Here is a 20,071-nt window from a genome sequence, read left to right as displayed (position 1 = left end):
CACAAGAGCAGGGAGAAGCATCAGAAATAGATCTTCTCCCACTGGTAAGAGTCCTAAGAAATACACCAAGCTACATAGCTGCAGCATGCATCAGAGAACCTGGTGCAGACCCTTGCATGCCCCATGCTTGTTGTGACTCTATGTGAGCCCTGCTTAGATGATTTGGTGAACCATATTTTCTTGGTGTCCTCCATTCCTACAATCTTTCCATCTCCCTCTTCTGCATCATTCCCCAAAGCTCCTATAGCAGGGACCTAATGGAGACCTACAATTTAGACTTTCTCTTCACATGTCTGTATGTGGATATTTGAACCTGCTCCAAGTTCCTCTCAAATGGGAAAATTGTTGAACTCTCAAGGCCTCTGTGCCCTGGCATGGTGGTGTATAAGCACGTGTGTAAAAGGGTGAAAGAATCTATGTGAGAACCCATTCCTAAGGGCAGGAAATCCAAGCTTATTTTGGCTGCTTACTTAACTAATCCTCTCTATGTGTAAGGGCATGTAAGATACCCTTGGAAACCACCATATGGTTCTGATCTGTCCCTCAGCTACTGCTATTCTCTGTGAGAATCTGAGTTGTATCTCCACAGCCAGAAGTCACTCACTGGCAGTCAGAGGGTTCTTGTCTGATATTGGTTTTGAACATAACAAGAAAGAGCAAGGGAAAAATAACCACACAAAACAAACATGGGAAGAGCACAGGAGAGGCCCCATTATGCACATTCTCTGTTCTTTCTTTTTTTTCTCTTTTGAGACAGGGTTTCTCTGTGTAACTGCCATGGAACTTGCTTTGTAGACTAGGATGGCCTTGAACTCACTGAGATCTGCCTGCCTCTGCCTCCCAAGTGCCGGGATTAAAGGCGTGCGCCACCACTGCCAGTCACATTCTCTGTTCTTTAAACTACATAGTGCTTTTTATTTTTTTGATACAGCGATAATATGCCCACAGTGTGTTCTAAGAATTTAAAAATAGTAATCTATGTATTCCTCCCCTCCATCCTATGGCACTAAAATGCTTTCTCTCATATTAGTAAAACTGGTGTGCAGAGGTTAATGTTTAAGCTAAGCAGCATAAGGTGAGTCAAAGTCTACATTAAAAACTCATTGATTTGACTTGAAATGAACCAAGGGTTCTTTTCTTCCTGTGTTAACTCTAAGTACCCCTGACTGGGATTCTGGTCCTGCATTTTCAAGTTTCCTACCTTATTTTCCACTTTCTGTTTGATTTTTACTGCTATGTTTCTGTCTTCCTAATGACTGGAGTACTCTGTTGTCTGATGATTCTTCCATACTTAGTTCAATGGCCTTGTTCCTTTATTTGATTACCCCCTCTCCCAAGTCTGGAATGCTCTTACCAATCCCCTTTTCTAGTGAAATTTACTTAGACTAAATTTCATGTGAAAATTTTACTTGCAGCTCCAAACTCCACTGACTTTCATTTGTTCTAAATTTTGATAGTATTTTCTCTCCCTTTAAGTGTAAAATACATTTTAATAAAATGTTGTTATTAAATTTTTGAGAATTTCACACAATGTATTTTGATCATGTTTACTAAACTCTTCCCCTTAAGTCCTATCATTCTGACCCTACAACTTATTTTCCTCTTCCTCCTCTTCTTCATTTCTTTTATATTTCTTCTTCTTCCTCCTCCTTCTTCAGAGTCCAATTTGTGCTGCTCATATACTTATGGGTGTGGGAGCATTCCCCTGAAGTGTGGTCAACTTACTAGGGAATACATCTTTAAATAAAACACACTCCCATTCTCCTAGAAGCCACCAAATTTTAAAATCTCAGGTGGCTAGAGGTAGGGGATCAGAAACTTCCTACTGCATGCTAGAATGTTGGCTTTCTTCATTTTGAAGAAGCAACCACACATGGTATTAGTGCAATATTTCTGTCATGTTCACAAATCAGTGCTCCATCAAGGACACCTCCCTGACCATTGGCTTTTGTAGCCTTTCTGGGATTTATTCCTCCAGATGGTCTCTGAGCCTTAAACATGTTACTATAGCTTCTCCATTTTTCTTGCAATACTCTTTATCTTACAATATTGTATATACATTCACAAAATTCATTGCTTTTCACAGGAAATTGCTGAAAACTTCTCACGTGTCTGGTAAATTACTAATTGAACTTTAGAATTATCTGAATGTTACTGGAAGAACAGTTGGTGTCCTCATCCATTAAGCTCAACATCTCAATGAAGGTTGATGTTTGATAGCAAATGAATTTCATCTCTGTTGTCACTCCAATGGACAGTTAAAACTCACTAAATAGTTGTGTTGACAATATTTCAAGGCATGGAATTTTGTTTTGTTTTGTTTTTTCCTTAAAAGTGTAGACTCTGTTATGCAATCATTCTCTGCTGTCAGATATATGACATTGGAAATAGGGACAAGCCAACCATGAATTTGCTGATCCATAGTTTTGTAAGATATGGAAATATTGATATGTCATTTTCTATGAAAAGGCTAGATTTCTGCCTAATGAGGGTAACAAATGTGGATGATAAGCAGAGTGAAGACATGACAGACTCAAATTGATGGGCAAGTCTTCTTTGGAATGGTAAGAGAACAACACATTTCATTTAACATTTATTCAATTTGTTTTAGGTTATAGCATTATAAAATATATTTCTTATTTAATGTCTGTGAAAAAATACTCTTCAGGGTTAAAAAATAAATGTAAAAGATATGTTTTCTACCTGGTACTAGAGATTCACCCTTATGTGAGAGCCACATTAAAAACACATTTTTTCATACAAAAATTGAATTGTGAACAGGCAATTACCTTTTACATTGCCGTATTTTCATATCTGTGAAAACCAAGGAATTCGGTTGCTAGAGAAAAGAAAAAGTTGGAGGCAATTTCAATTCTGATAGTTTGTTGAGGCAAATGCTGCCCAAATTATGTGCAAGAAGCTTTATTCATTGAAAGGACATTTGTTCACAATTTAGAACAGAATTTGGTCTATCACACAATGAAAGAAGTGTTTCATTTGAGGAAATTGTGGATGAATGTGTTAATAAACAGAAAACTATCTCATTATCAAAATCTGGTGGTTTTGTCTCAGCTGAAATTTGTCTCCTTGACATTTCTTGTGTGTTTTCCTTTGCTGATTTTGTTTTAAAACCCAATAAGAAGAAAGCAAGGTAAAACCAGGCATTCCGGAGATTGGCTTGGGAAGGCCTTACGAGCATTCTTCCTTTGCTTCTTCTGGCTTCATGCTTTTCATTCTGAGCTCATAATAAAATTATCTAGCCTGAGCAGAAGGAATGAATCAGCCCGATTATTTCTTGGGTGTTGGGTAATTCTGTTCACTGAGGGAAGGGAGGCTTTGCTTATAATGCCAATGCAATTCTCTACTGACATCATGGGAGTGGGAGACAATCACAACCACACCTGGCTTGGAGCCTATGTGGGGAACCTGCTTGCCATGTGGAGAAGGGATTCTGCTATAGCATAGTCAAGGAGACTTCAGTGAGTTGCATGATGAAACCATGACAACCTTGCTTAGCATAGCTACATAGAGGTGTTTCCATTTGTGTTTCAGATAAGAGCATAATTTACTTGTTATACCTTGAGAGAAAAGAATAGGGCCTTCAACATGGTACTTGATTCCCAAACATATAACTCTTATTAAAGTGAATAAAGTAGTAAATATATGCACCCATTATGATAAACTCAAGCAAGTTAGATATCATCTAAGCACCCAAATAATGACCCAGAGGCTGGAGAGATGACACAGCAATTAAGAGCACTTATTTTTATAGAGGACCTGGACTCAGTTCCCACCATCCATATCAGGTGGCTTACACTGGCTGTAACTCTACTGGATATTTAGTATAAACATAAACATAAATAAAGTATAATGCAAATATAATGTGATATAAATAAGTATGAATATTAAAAAATAGTATATTGAATATATTCTTCTGGTCTTTGCAAGCATTAGATATACCTGTGGTTCACATACATACATATAGGAACTCACACATACCCATAAAATAAAAATAAGGAAATCTTCAAAATCATACACATTGGTTAGTTAGTATAGATCTAAGAGTTGCAGTTTCTAAGATTCCTTAAATATTGGGATTTTGGAAATAAATAATTTATATATTCACCAAACTTGGACTTTAAAACATGTCATTTGATAACTCCTATACAAGTAATTATAAGTCAAATACTGGAAATGTGACTTTCATTTAATCCCCAAAACCTCTTTGTCAACTCTTTAGGGACAGATCTTTCATTTTTTTTAAAAAAAGGGTTATGTATATGGGAATTTTGTCTACATATATGTGCATTGTGTATGTATCTCATGTCTGCAGAGGCCAGAAGAGGGTCGGATCTCTTGGGACTAGAGTTACAGAGGGCTGTGTTCAACCACGTGAGGGCTAGGAAAGTAACCCTGGTCCACAGAAGAGTATCCAATACTCTTAACCACTGATCCATCCTTCCAACTCCATGGAAGGGTTTTTAATAGTAACTTGACCTGTTTGTACTACAGTGGCTCTGTTTATTTTTAGATTGTTACTGAAAACATATTCATATATATTTGCATAAAAAATCTTACAGAGCACTAATGTTTGTTAAGCTTCATATACACAGCATGGTCTTAACCATGGTCTTTCCTGCAATGTCTCACCTGGTTTCTATCTCACTGTGCATCTCAGATATTGCATTGATTTCCTAAATATTTTTTATAGGTACCTTCAATGTTTTTTCATGTTGAAAAAAAAATCTATGTTTCCATGTATTTGTCATTGTCTTTTCTTTCAGGGCATTGGACTCAAGTGTTTCCCTAGCTTCTGGAACAGGCCAACCTAGACTTTCTTTTATCTTTCTAATTTAGCTCTTAATGCTGTCCTTTCTGGTCCCTAACAGTAGTTCTGCCATTATTTATGAGCATTAGCAAACTGCAATTGCTAATGGATAAAATACCAAGGAGTACAAATAATCCTCTTTAAGAAATAGAAATGAGAGAAATCTAAAAGGGAATGTAAACTTCAGGCACAAAGAAGAAAATTTAATTTCTTATTAAAGATAAGGAAAGCAGGATTCATAGCTCACCAACACAAGTCTTATTAGAATGATTTCAAAGTGCTGAGGTTAGCCATAATTTTGGAATTACACAAGCTAAATGGAGCACAGTGGTATGTGTGATATCTTAGAAGTTAAAGAAGAGGAAAATGCAAATCATCTCTTGGATGTTTTTTTTTTTTTCTTTCTTTCTTTGAATCCAACAGTTACTGGCTTCTGATGTTTGAAATTATACTTCTCAGAAGTGACAGAGAAACTCTTTTGAGTTTCTCATGTGTAATCGATGTATGTGCATGTATATAAGTGTTCACATATATGTGGAATTGTATTGTGTGGGTGAGTACACAAATGCATGTATGCATATGGAAGTCCATGGCTGACATAAGGTGTCTACCCTAAAGTGTTTCCCTTTATTCATTGAGGCAAGGTCTCTTAACTGGACTCAGAACTCACTGAAATGATTAGTCTGGCTAGCCAGCTTGCTCCAGGGAGCCTAATGTATCTGCTTTCTGCTTGTATCAAGCCCACCTGGCTTTCAAGTTGGGTTTGGGGTCCCAACTCTAGTCTTTACACTTGTAGACAAGGGCTCCAATCACTTAGCCACCTCTTCAGCCCTGAACATAGCTACATTCTTAAAACATTATTGTCAAGTTTATTTTTTGATGAACTTAATTTTAATATAAATAAATCATTTAATATAAATAATCATTTTCTATAAAATCAAATATCTATTTTCAAGTAAATTTAACAGCATACAATCTGAATATACTGATTATAACCATCCTCACAAAATAACTTTTGACTAAACTGTTAACTCAATGAAAAAATTTAAAATAGAAAAAATTCTAGAATATTTGTAATAATAATTATTATCCTCACACTGGGATAGTCTTTTGATTGGAAACTTAGAAGTCAAGTATGGCTGAAATGTATGTAATATGAACATGCTTATCAGAGTATATTACTTTAGAGTGTGTCTTTTTTCAAAATAACAAAACAAGTCCATTGAGAATATTCATTCTTGGAATCTTCTAAAGTTGCATAGCTCTGGAGTCCTTCCAATCATCATTGTTATAGCCTTTTTCAACACTAGGAGTTGAGGCTGGAGTCTTCCTTGAACAGTGTGACTCAGGGGCTCCTTCTTGGTGCTCTTGTAGACAAACTTAGCACTCTTGGCCTCTTGAAATTCTCATCCTTTGACTATTCTCTTCCCTCAGGATTCTGGGACGAGTGCTATTCTCTTCCCTCAGGATTCTGGGACGAGTGCTATTCTCTTCCCTCAGGATTCTGGGAAGAGTGCTATTCTCTTCCCTCAGGATTCTGGGAAGAGAGAGAAAGAGAGAGAGATCAGTCCTCGGCACATTGCTCCAGAGGAATGAATTCTTGCCCAGTGATCTTCCTGATATTACTGATCAGAGGATGTCCTACCTCATAGTATTGGAATGAATGACAGAGCAGTAGCCTCTCCAAAGGTCCTATACTGATAGATAGGTAGATAGGTAGACAAACAGATAGATACATATATGACAAATAAATAGACAGACAGATGATAATAGAAAGCTAGATAGATAATAGATGATAGATAGAGGATAAAGGATAGTTAGACAGAGAGACAGACAGACAGATAGATAGATAGATTAAATGAAACCAAAATCTGAACCACTGGCAAATATGAGATTTCATACCTCAGCTGTCCTAGACCTTGAGGGAAAGTGACTTAGCACTTTCGAATCCTGCCATGCTGCCATACTGTACCGCCACTCTTGTTAGATAGGAACTGTGCAGGAGAAGCTTCAGGGTCCTGACTAAAGGCATTGAAGCTTCATCTTCAGGTGTTTATGCAGAGCCTCATCTCCAACAGGGTTTTTAAAAGTTACATTTTCAAGTTAGCAGATTAAAAACAAATAAACCTTTGAAATGCAGAAATAACGTGGAGTGAAGTGTGTGGTTTCCAAATGAAACAAGTTGGACCCCAAACTTTTCCTTTCCCTCCAAGAGACCTGTGATGAAGCCTGGCTAGCTATGCCAGCTCCTCTAATGTCATGTTCAAGCTTCCCCTACTTCAGGTTCCTTTGGAAGCATCCCTAGGTCAATTCCTGAGTGTAGTTTCTGAGTTTGGAGGAAAGCCCTTCTGGTCTATACACTTTGTTGTGTCCTTTATTTTTATTCCTCTCAGCACTTTGTGTTAGAGGAGATGATCAGAAACTATTTGCTAAACGGCAACCTTACCCTTCTTACTCCTCTTACCAATGCCTGGAGATTTTTACTGATTGGCTGCTGGACTCTGGAGACTTTCTGTTTAGTCTCAACCCATATGCAAACATTCCTGCGGCCTGGATACTATAGACTTGGTGTAAGGTCAAACAACTTTACCATTCTAATACATAAAGTGACCAAAACAGGCATGCTTGGACATATGACTTTGACATATCAGTTACTTTATCAGAATCATGAGTTAATTTCTTTTGCAGTGTTGGGACAATTTTATTAGAATTTAAAAGACAGGTATGCTGTGAACTTCAGCAGCTTCCTGGAGGATAATGCAGAAGAGAAAGCTATGTTGTTGGAATTAAGCCTACATAGACATCAGTCAAATGGAGGAAAAGAAGCTACATGGCAATGAGGGGGATGCTGTAGAGAAAGGGTAAGGGATTGCCCTGAGTGTTAGGAAAATCAGGGATGCATGAAATATTTACTCTGAAATAATAGTGGTAACTGAATGGCAGCCATAGGGAGAGATTCTAACAAGCTTCTAACAAGCAAAGGCTCAGAACTCAGCACCTCTCTGAGCCTTTCCTCACATTTACATGAGAACATTTGCAAGTGTACAGTAAAGAATTCCCACCCCACATTTTGTTTTTGCTCATGTTCCCAGGAACTAGAAGTGAGAATGAACAACTTGGTTGTAGGATGCTTAAAGTTGACTTAAAACTTTTTGTATATAATGGTAATTGGAGTGAGAGTGTTATTGTAAGTAATATTTTCCTTTATTTTTTTCTAATATTTTTATAATGAAAACACTTATGTGGTTTATATGACATCACTTAATAGTTTTGCTATGTTTTTTATTTTTTATTAATTTGGTAGATCAATGACATCATTATTGTGGCAAATATTCTGTGTGTATCGAGTCTGGACCTCGTAGCTTTCTGTAACATACAATTCAGAAACTCCATGAAAATATGCTTTTAAGATCTCTCTTTTAAAAAATCCTTTCTGTATAGTTTAGTGTTTCAGAATGGCACTATTGTGGATACGGGTTGGTAGACTGCTTTCATGGAACGCTTTCTCCTATCCTTACAGACTGGAATCTCTGAGACTGGGACACTGTGCTGCTTTGGCCCAGAAAGCACTCTCTGCCTATTCAGGTTTTGCCATGGCCTTTGGCACCTACAATCCTGCTTCCTCGTCTCCTCCTGAGTTTCTGTATAATAAGTGTGTCTGGGTTTCTGTTGCACTGAACGTCCCAGAGTGAGAGAGGCTTTGGGGAAGTGAAACAAAGGCAGGATTTCATTCACCTGGTATGCTGACCCCTGGAGTCCTGGCTGGAAACTGGGCACTCAAGTCCAGGGCTGAGAGTAGAGCCTTACATAAGCTCTAGTCCCAGCAGCAGCAGCCTGCCTCATGGCAATAAGGGGCCTATTCTTCCACACGAGTTCTCTGTGTTACACAACATGTTATTCTACACCCATACAAATGAATGGGTATGTGTATATACTTGTACACACAGAGATTTCTACAAATATCTCCCTTGATACCTTCAGACCGACAGCCAAGCTCTAATAGCAGATGAAAGTGCCTGTTAGAAGATTAATTATTGACAAGATTCCCTGATTTTTTCTTACACTTTCCTTCCTGTGTGACATGATGAAAGAGTTAACAGGACAACCTTCCTACAGATGCCATAGATCACAAATTCTACTGTGTCCACAATCACAAAACTGATGTGGTTCTGAGGAACCAGAGTTAGAGGTGAGTGGTCCTTCACAGAATTTGCTAACAGCTTCTCATTTTGTAATATGGAACCTCCCTTTTTAGGGAGGTTCAAACAATTTTAAACATTGTACTACACACGCCCAAGTTCCCATTAGAACCACGAGTCTTCTAACACACCAGCCTCCACAACAGTTATCTGTCAAAAGTTCATTACCATCTAAGTTTCTCTAGAAGGATATTGCACACTTCCTTGAAAACAATGTTTTGTTCCAACTAACCAACCATGTGACAACTAAAGGACTTCTACCCCCTGTATAAGAAGCAGGACGATCTTCCAACCCTCCCTGTAGCTTTTTCCAGAGCTCAAATCAGATGGCCTTTACATCTTGGAAATATTAGGACTGCTATTATCATCATCATTATCATTATTGCTATAATTATTTGCTAATATAGGGATATGAGTTTTCAATAAGGAGAGAAAGCCAACTTTCTTAGAGATTTATTGGATGTTTTTCCTTTTCTTTTTCCATTTTTCTTTCTTTTTTAAATCATTTTTATTTTTTCTGTTTTGTGCTTTGCAATACAGGTCCTTGCATACATATATATGTGGTTACTTAGTATAATTTTCAGTTTTATCTTTTCCCATGCAAATATCATCATTTCTTTTTCTTCATGGTTGTAAAACAATCACTTTTTAATGCAGCCGTTGCTAAAATCCCTTCCTAGGAGAAAACTTAAGAAATGTCTCCCTCTCTTTTAATGTCCCAATACCAAACCAAGTTAGGATTCCAACAAAACTTAATCTGAGGATCCCATGCTTTCACAGGGCTCCTGTGCAGATCATAGGTGAGAGATTACTTTCAAGGATGTGGGTACTCCTGTAACAGGTAACACCTGGGAAGACTTCCTCAACAGGGTTCAGGGCTTCTCCATAGGTGCATAGATTGAGCACCAGCCTAGTACCCCCCCCCCCCCGTGCCTTTATACAATTTAGCCCCTCCTCCAAACCACATGTTGAACTTTAGGTTATAGGAAGCAGCTGTTGCATACTCATGTGTAGCGTGTGTGTGTGCGTGCGTGTGTGTGTGTGTGTGTGTGTGTGTGTGCATGCGTGTGTGTGTGTGAAAATTGTCAATCATAGCTGGTATGATATTTTGTAAGGTAACAGAGATAAATGTTCCAAGATATCGGTTTCTTGGCTGGGAAATCAGTCACTCATGCTAATTTTACTTTGCTTATATAGTGTTTAAGAGTGTTTAAGAACTTGTTCTCAGGCAAGGCCTAGTTAGTTCTGCTGTGATCCTAATACTTTTGAAGGAAAAGAAACAGGAGCAGTAGTTCAAAGTTAATTCCATATCAAGTTTGAATCCAATCTGGGTAACAGGAAAGCCAGTCATTTAAAAAAAAAAATTGGAAAAAATGTCCATTTTTTTTTTTAATGACTGGCTTTCCTGTTACCCAGATTGGATTCAAACTTGCTATGTATGGAAGGCTACCTTTAAACTACTGCTCCTACTTCTTTTTTTTTTTTTTTTAATTTTTTTTTTCTTATTTCACATATCGATCCCAGCTACCTCTCTCTCCCTCCCTTCTCCCCCCTCCCATCCCATTCCTCCCCACCCCACTCCACAGGGAAGGTGATGCCTTCCAGGAGGGATCAACAAATCTGTCAAATCATTTGGAGTAGGGACTAGGCCCTCCCTCCTGCCTCTAGGCTAGGGGAATATCCCTTCATGGGGAATGTGCTCTCAAAATCCTTTCCTGCTGCTCCTACTTATTTTCCTTCCAAAGTATTAGAATTATAGGAGTAACTGACTAGGCCTTGCCTGAGAACAAGTTCTTAAAAACTATATAAGCAAAGTAAAATTAGCATGAAATGCTTTGAAATCTACAGTGAAGGGCCTATTTTAATGAGGTGTTTGCTACTTTTTATTTTCACTTTGCCCCTTGCAACCTGTTACAATCTTTGTGTATAATTTCAACACTTCAAATTTTAATTTTCAGGTAGATAAGTATTTCCGGTTTTTCTGTCCTCCACTGGGTTAAACTTTTCATTCTGATTAATATTAACTTTCATTTTTTTAAAAAGTCAGTTACTTTAGAACTATTCTTCCAATAGGTCACCGAGTTAACTTGACTTTATTGTCAGTGTTAGTTTGGCTAGACTTTCACATTTCTTGTTCATTTGAGACTGGACATTGAAGTCAAGGATAGAGCACCTTGTGGATTATTTTCTAAGTCATGGTTCTTTCTTTCTTGTTGTGGAATTAAGATTGAAACCAAAGAGAAAAAAAAATTCTTCAAGGTGGAATTCCAAAGGGATTCCATAAACCTGACAAGACAGAACTGTGTTGTGGATAACTAGTCAAAGCTCATAAGTTTTCCATATGCTAGTGGGTTGGAGGGAAAGTAGCTATGCCATGTTGTCATGTATACAAAGGACTTATCGATCATTTCACAAATGTAATTAGTTCCCAAAGCATGTGACTTAGTAACTACTATCTATAACTAATTCTGACTTTTGTACATGGAAGAGGCTCAGGGACTGTGACTGTTATATCCAGAGTGAGCATATTGTTCATAGACTCTGAAAAGGAAAGCCTACTCTCCCTTTTGGGTAAGACACAGGATACATATTTTCAGGTGACTTGAATGACGTTTTGTCTAAAAGAAGATGACAAAGGGAAATGCTGCAATTGTTCCAAGAATTAAAAACACAAAAATTGTTTTTGCTGTTACCAAATGTCCTCTAGGGATATTTTATTACCAATATGGTTATGGCGACCTATTGGTTTCACAGTTCAGGGCCTTGTCTTACTTCTCACCACCTTCATTGTAGCTGTTAGCATGTCTGTCATTCCACATTCTTGGTGTTCCACAGCAGTGGATATCTGTTATTTAAAACTTCATAATTACACTGTCACCCTCTAGGATGTCAGGAAGCAAATGTACTTTCCAGTAAATATGATGTTGGGAGGGGAAGAACTCTAGAATTTGGTATCGAGAATTAAGTTAATTCTATTCTCTTGACAACTACATTTGATTGGCTCCTAATTTAAAAAGAGCAATAAAGACTTGTAATACTCAGTATTACAGACATAGAAAGAATAGTGTCTCAGGAAAGAGCTGACAGGCCATTATGAAAACTCTGGTCATTTCTCTGTTTAGGACAATTTGCTCCTCCATCTTTTAAGGCTTCCTTGTCCAAGGAAAGTCTTTACATAGAAAAGGATTTTTGAAATCAAGTGGTTTTTTTTTCCTTTTTTCTCACTATCTATGTCAAAGCTATACAACTATGACTTAAGGTATCAGAGTTGACACAGACCACTGAAATATGTGAATAGCTTAATAACAAATTTAAAAAGTCAAGAGACATCTACAGAAGAGGATTTTTTTCTTACAATTTCCTTAAACTGCTTCTAGATAGTGAGACTTAGCCTACACTGGGAGGAATTAGTGTGACTCAGCTTGTGCAAATAGATGCTCAACAAACTGATCTGTGAATTGAACAAAGGAGACCCATAGGTTACAAAGGAAAGCAAATAATGCAGATCACATTCACCATTCACTGGAGTCAATTTGTAGCTCATCTCTACTCTTGATGCCCACATAGTGCACTCAAAAGAAGAAAAGGGGAACAACGGACTTGGGCAGAATTCCAAGGGAGTGCAGAATTGGTTGTATGACCTGAAAGAGGGTTATAAGTAAATCATTAGTTGAGTCTAGGAAAAATAAATATACATGGTCATGTTTTGACCATTCATGGCTCCTGACCACTTGGATGATCTTCATACACTGCAATTCTTGCTCCAATGGCAGCAATATTGATTCTCATCAGGACAGTTTTGCAATCTGTTACATGCTCCCTCGTACAGTGCTCTATTTTTCTATCACCTCACAACAACCTTTGAAGATAACCATGACAAATTTTATTCAGCTCAATTTTTTTAGAGGACAAGACTGAAATATCTACCAAGCTTACCACCTTGCAGATAGGGAGGTAGTACATGGTTAGGATCAGAATCCTGGTTTGGTCCAAAGTTTCTTAGCAAGCCTTGGGAGCAAGAAGAGAGATATTTAAATCTTTGGGGAGCTAAAAAGCATAGGCTACCCACACAGCATGTAATAGGAAACCCATCTCAACTCCTTTGAAAGGAAATGATAGTTTCATTTATCAGTGTAACTGAAAAGCCTGGGAGGACTGGCTGGGATAGATTAATTTCAATCCTCCAATATGTTGTCTAAAATATGTTTTTTTTTAACATGTGATCATTCTTTCATTCTGTGTATGTTTACTCTTCAGGCAGCAAACTCTTCCTGTATGGTATAAAGATGGACAACTAACTGCAGCTCTCAGCTTTATAATATTATGAGTCCAACACCAGTGAGACCAAATTCTACCCTCCCCATTTTCTATCCATAGTTTTGTTCCAAACCTTTACATTTTTTTTCTCTGTGATAATTTATGCATGTGTCAGGAAATGTGATGTTTTCTATTGAATAGGCCTGGTTCATAGGACTGTGATCAAGGTAGAAGATAGGGACAGCCTCTAGTGATATCAACTTAGTGAATGGGGATGTGGTTCTCTGGACAAGTGTGAAATGAAAAACAAACAAATAAATTGGTCCACTTTCTCCAGAAGAGTTATTTTCACTCATATATATCACTGCAAATGTGAATGAAGAGTTAAAACCAGAGGGGCAGATGGAGTATATATGTATGCTGCTACATGGGAAGTTCCTTTGTATGTTTCTCCATCTTTCATCCCTTGGGCCCACATAGCCACCAAAGCACATGCTCGTATCATAGTTTCTTACTTGATTCACTAACTTCTTTTTGCAATATTCTGTTTGCTTACTCTATCAACTTCATTCAGGGGTCTTCTCAGGTAGGATCAGATAGAATGTTGTTGGGAGATAGATGTGTGTTTCTACCCAATATGCATAATGAAGCCCAAGTCTCTAATGTGATAGGATTTGGAGGTTAGGACCATTAGAAGGAAATTGTGCTTAGATGAACTCATAAGGATAAAGCCCCCATAATATGATATGAAAAGCAAGAAAGATGAACTCTCCCTTAATCACCATGTGAGTATTCAGAAACAGGCAGTTACTTATAATGCACAAGAAAGGCTCTCACTAGGACCTGACTATAATTGTACCTTGAACTCAAACTTCCAGTCTTCCGAATGATGAAAAAAAAAAAAGCCACTCAGTCATAAAACATTGATATGATAGTCAACTCAATTTATAAACATACTTTAAGGTCAAGTCTTATAACCATACTCATGTCCTCTATTTTCTTAATATCTTTCTTGAGCTGCATATTAGTTCTACCTCATGCTAAAATGGCATAATTGAAACCAACTGAGGTTATTTTAATTTTGTCCCAGATTATAGTACATCACAGCAGGGAAGTCACAGTGGCAGGGGTTTGAAGCAGCTGGCCACACACATGGTCATGTTACATCTAGTCACGAGCAGAGTAAAGTGAATATATATATCTATATATCTATATCTATATCTATATCTATATATGTATTTACGCTTGACTTGCTTTTACCATTTTTATAGAATTTAGTATCATCTGTCTAGGAAATGATGCTGCCCACAGTAGGGTAGGTCTTTCCATATCACCAGTTATATAAGACAATCTTCCAACCATGGCTGTATAGCAATCCTTTATTAAAATTGTCTTCCCGTGGAATTCTAGGTTAAAATGTTGACAATTACAGCTAAGTATTAGTGGTGGGAATCGACAGGGCAGCTATAGTCTGAGTTCTGTTCAGCATAAACTTGAGACTCAACATGGAAAGACACAGCTACAAGCAAGGTTAGTAACCAGGACCGTGAACATCATTTTCCTTAGAGTCTGTGTTTGTCTGTCTGCATTTCCTTTGGCATACAGATAGTTCTGTCCCTTGGTGTACCATAGGAAACCCCCACAATACCTGATCATGATCATCACTGTCCTTACTGTCATAAACAACCAATCCATTTGTTTTTGTTTTGTTTTTGTTTTTGCTTTGTTTTTTCAAGACAGGATTTCTCTGTGGTTTTGGAGTCTATCCTGGAACTAGCTCTTATAGACCAGGCTGGTTTCAAAATCAAAAAGATCTGCCTGTCTCTGCCTTCTGAACCAACCCATTGTTAGCCTTAAAAATAAAAGCAATTTTAGCAGTTCCAGTTATTAATTATTGATGGAACTAAAGTTCTGCATGATTTAGCAAGCATTCCAACCTGTGCATGATGATTAATGTTAATTGCCAACTTGACAGAATTTAGAATCTGCTGGAAGATGGACATCTGGGCATGGCTGTGGAGGAATTATCTTGCTTATGTCCATTAAAATTGAAAGGCCTGCTGTCCTGGTTAGTTTGTAGTTGTTTTTTCCATTTATTTGTTTGTCAACTTGATGCAAAATAAATTCATCTGAGAAGAGGGAACTACAAATGAGAAAAATTTTCCACCAGACTGACCTGAAAGTAATTAGGGATTTTTCCCTAATGTGGGATATTTTCTTGACTGATGTTGGCATTGGGGGCACAGTTCACTTAAATGGTGCCAACCTCATGCAGGCAGATCCATCAAGCCATCCAAAAATCCTTTGATCTACAATGATGTCCTGCCAACAAGATATGCTAGGGCAATGCTACCACAAAACTTGTAGGGGTAACCAATCAATATATGATTTTACTTAAGGTCCAGTCTACAAGATGGAACCCATACCTGACACTGTTTGGGTGACCCAAAACCAGATAGTCCAATGATCTAGGGCAAAACTAAATACAACTGTTCTTTAAAAAAAATGTACTCATAGACTAATGCCTTGCTTAGCCATCATCAGAGAATCTTCTTCCTGCAGTAGATAGGAACAGTTACAGAGACCCACAGACAGACATTATACAGGAAGTGAGAAACCTTAGAGCACTTAAAGGCCTTAAAAGGGATGTCTTCTATCAAATCCTTCCCCTCAGGGCTCAGGGAACCCAGTGGAAGTGGAGTCAGAAAGAGTATAAAAGGATGAAGGACACCAAGAAATTATGCCCTCTAAATCTACTTGATCAAAGCTCATATGAGATCACAGAGATAGAGATAGTACGCAGAAGAGCTACAGAGGTCTGCACAAGGTCCTCTTGCATATACATTATGACTTCCAGTTTAGTGTTTTTTATGGGTCCCGAGAGTGGAAACAAGTGGGTCACAAATCCTCATGTCTTCTGCTATACTCCTCATCTTTCTTTGTCTAACCTCTGATATGATAATTTTCATTTTATTTTAATTTTTATGTGAGAAAAATGAAAGCAGGCTCAGAAAGCCATGTGGAGTAAGCTAACAGGTAACATTCCTACATGGCCTCAGTATCAGTTCCTGTGTCCAGGTTTCTGCCTTGAGTTCCTGTCTTGAATCTCCTCAGTGATGGAGTATGACCTAAGATTTGGAAAGTGATATAAAACCTTTCCTACCGAAGTTGCTTTTGGTCAATTATTCCAGCAATAGAAACCATAAAACACCCACATACTGTGGGAGGTACATTTCCTAGGTTGGGATCTTGGATTGAATGACTAGGGAAGCTGAAGTGAGTACTAGCATATATGTGTCCATGTCTCTTTGTTTCTTATTGCAAATGTCATAAGATCAGCTGCTTCTCTATTATGATGGACTGTGCCTAGGAAATGTTAGCTAAAAATAAACCCTTTCTGATTTAAAAGAAAGTTATAGGACTGGGTTTCCAGGTATGACACTATTTAAATTAGGTTCTAAAATAGACATAAGATATTTGTGGAAAAACATCAGAACTTCTATATTGATTAATGGATCAAGTGTCCAGGTTGAGAATTTTATATATATAGGTACTTTCAAAAACCAGAACAATTGCTTCAGGCTTTATTGAAGCTACTCAACTTTTGCCATGTTGTATTTCCACAGAAGCTATCATAACTGAGCCTCTTCATCATGTATTAGAGAAAGATGCAACAGCACTGATAAATGATGTTTATTGTGATATTCTGAGGAGTGAAGAGCAGATGCTGAATTCTGGATTTGCTACAACACTTTAAAGGGAGCATAAACCATTGTGTTTTGCCAACATTCATCTCCTTGATATATCTATTGGTAGACAATGACATACAGTATTAAGGTCCTAACAGGCTTGTTCTTAGGGACTATACCATCTATTGTCAAAGAATAAAGTATTACTTCAAGTTTATAATCATATTTCCCCACATTTGTTTCCTAAAGGCAGTATATTTTAAAACACTATTAATAAAAGTAAAAACCGACAGTTATTTCCTCCAAATACCATCTCAGGATATGCTGCTTGGTTAATTACTAACTAAAGAGAGTTATAGTATTGTAGGAAGACCCTTGGTAGCTTGCAGAGAAAGTACATAGATGGGTAGCTGCCTTTCCATTATGGTGGTGGAGTGACTGAAGAATCGTGGACTCACAAACCTTTCCTTATGTGAAACACTTGCTCAAAATCAGTTGCTGGAATGGTTTCCTATATTGAAATAAAATTTGGAATGTGCATATGAAAGACCAGGCTGATAGGACCTTATCTTTCTATCAGAAGGGTTGGTGAGTGGAAGTCCATATATAGCATTCTGTACATGAACAGTAAGGTTAAATTTTAATTATTTCAACAGAGTCATTTTAAGTGAGGACATTCTCACTTATCCTAGAAACCTTCCTAAAGTGTCTGTGAGCTTCAAATTTCACTTGGCTTATAGGCAGAATCATAGGTCTCTGTATATAATAGACAACATGCTGGTTGCTATATTACTGTTTCTCCATAATTCACAATTACCCCTAATGAGGATGAAGAATATATACTAGGCAGTTTTTAAGTTCTACTACTCTTTTATTATTCTTTGTGTCACTGCCAAATATATGATTATTCTAAAGTAGGAAGAGCAGAGTTTGGAAGATTCACAAAGGTCACAGGAAGAAACAAGCTAAAACACTAGAGTTCCTGTTAAATATGCAACTCAACAGCATTCAAATAGGACTACTCAATTGTGACATGTCTATTGATTTTGTTTATGAACATCATAAATGAGGCAGAAAGAAGTCTAATTATGAGGCACATGTAATTAGGAAAGTTTGGCTGAGACTTGAGAGAAATGAACAGTACAGGTAAATCTCAACTGTGCTTATCTCATGAGTGCCTGGAGCCATGGTTCTGACTCTTGGCCAAACCCAAGTAAAAGGCATTAACTTTTGATAAACATAACCCTGTATTATTGCTCAAGACAGACCTGGGCAACCTGTTAATGTAAGTGCACAGTCTGACGGCTTCACTCATTATGTCTTTAGGATTCTGTGTTGATCTGTCTCATCATGCAGCTTATTTTGACTGAGTAGCCAAAGACAAGTCTCTGGATTATGTGGTGGCTCACTGAAGAGCCTCATCACACAGTTTTATTACAAGTGGAATTGTTTTCACTAGCCTAAAGTAACACATAAACACACAAGTCCATGGTTGCCTTTTAAAACCATGCCCTCCTATTCTTTTATAATTGCTGCTAGGTTAAATTGTTTCAATTGTCTTTTCATATTTAGTTAAGAACTGAAAACAAAATGCAATATACTTCTGAAAAATTTCAGTTTTCATTTATTCATCTTTTCGGTGACCATTCCTTAAAATCTGCGAATGATGAACTTGTTTTCTTTTGTTATCTCTGCTGCTCACACATATCACAAAGCCTTGTCACTCAAGCATCATGTTTAATAATTAGAATCACATATCTATAGAGAAATACTAATATTCTTAAAAATCTTTCCTCTCTAAGTGAGGAAGTAGGCAGCTAATACTATGAAAAGAGGCTAGAAAAACAAAGAAATAAGTCACTGTATCCTGCATGGAATCTTCCTGACAAAACAAAGTAGATTCCTATGAGGATTCCATAAGATATTAGGCATCTGATAACACTATCACACTTTATATTTTTCATGCCAGTTTGGGTAGGCAAAATTACTGATTGCATATCCATTGGGTATTACTAAGGCAATTTTCAAACATATTCTAAGACAGGAGTGGCATGATGGGAGATGTTGATGGTGTGGTTTAAATGAGTCCACCAGATCCAATACAAATGACAAATAGGTATTTTTAGGGAAGTACTTACACAGATAAGGGTGGTCCAGAAGATTCACTCTCTGCCTTTCCAATGCTTTCTAACCCAAGAGAGCATGAGCCAGTCTCTTCTCTACCTTATAATGAGTCACATCTGCACCCGAAACCATGACAAAAGGGTATGGCCACCACCACAAGTTCATTGGCAAGAAAAGATGCTACCACATTGGTTGATGAATAAAACATGATGAAAAATAAAACATGATGAAAAAATAGCCAGGCAGGAAGTATAGGTGGGGCTACTAGATGAAGAGAATTCTGGGGAGAGGATGCAGAGAGAGCTGAGAGAGAGAGAGAGAGAGAGAGAGAGAGAGAGAGAGAGAGAGAGGGAGGGAGAGAGAGAGACAGAGAGACCGTGTAGCTATAGAGATGATAGAATGCCAGCATTTTCCAGTAAGATAAGAAGTGGAACAGAAACTCAGTCCACAGTATAATTATCATCCCAGTGGGCCTTTTCCTTCTGCAGTCTTCTATCACTGTTGAGATGTTGAATTATGACACTATTTTTCTTTAATATGAAACTATGTTCCATTGAAGGATTTGACACACTTTTACATATTATATTATCAAGTCATTGTTTACATGACTTGCAGATCTCCCCCAATATTTTTACTGGGTTTTCAAAGGAATTGTAGGTAAAATGTAAGCATTGAAAGCCAATATGCTAACCAGAAAACCACACTGCTCAACTTTCATCCCACTCACCTTCATAGAGTGGGAAATGATGTGATTGCATTGACATTGGACATAAATGACACAAACATACATAGGAATCAGTGCAAGAATTGAAGACAGACCATTTGCCATCTGCCAAACAACACTGAATCGCCTCTACGCTTAGCATTAGTGAAAATTTCAGATACCGATATCAGTATGGTCCCACACCCCACCACACAGTAACTTAGTGCTTATTCTGCTATAATATAAAGGGGTATTTTGAACTACCCTAAGA

The sequence above is a fragment of the Phodopus roborovskii genome, unplaced genomic scaffold (assembly GCF_943737965.1).
Source record: "Phodopus roborovskii unplaced genomic scaffold, PHOROB, whole genome shotgun sequence".
NCBI classification, from domain to species: Eukaryota; Metazoa; Chordata; class Mammalia; order Rodentia; family Cricetidae; genus Phodopus; species Phodopus roborovskii.
Note: the sequence above shows the minus strand (reverse complement) of the source record.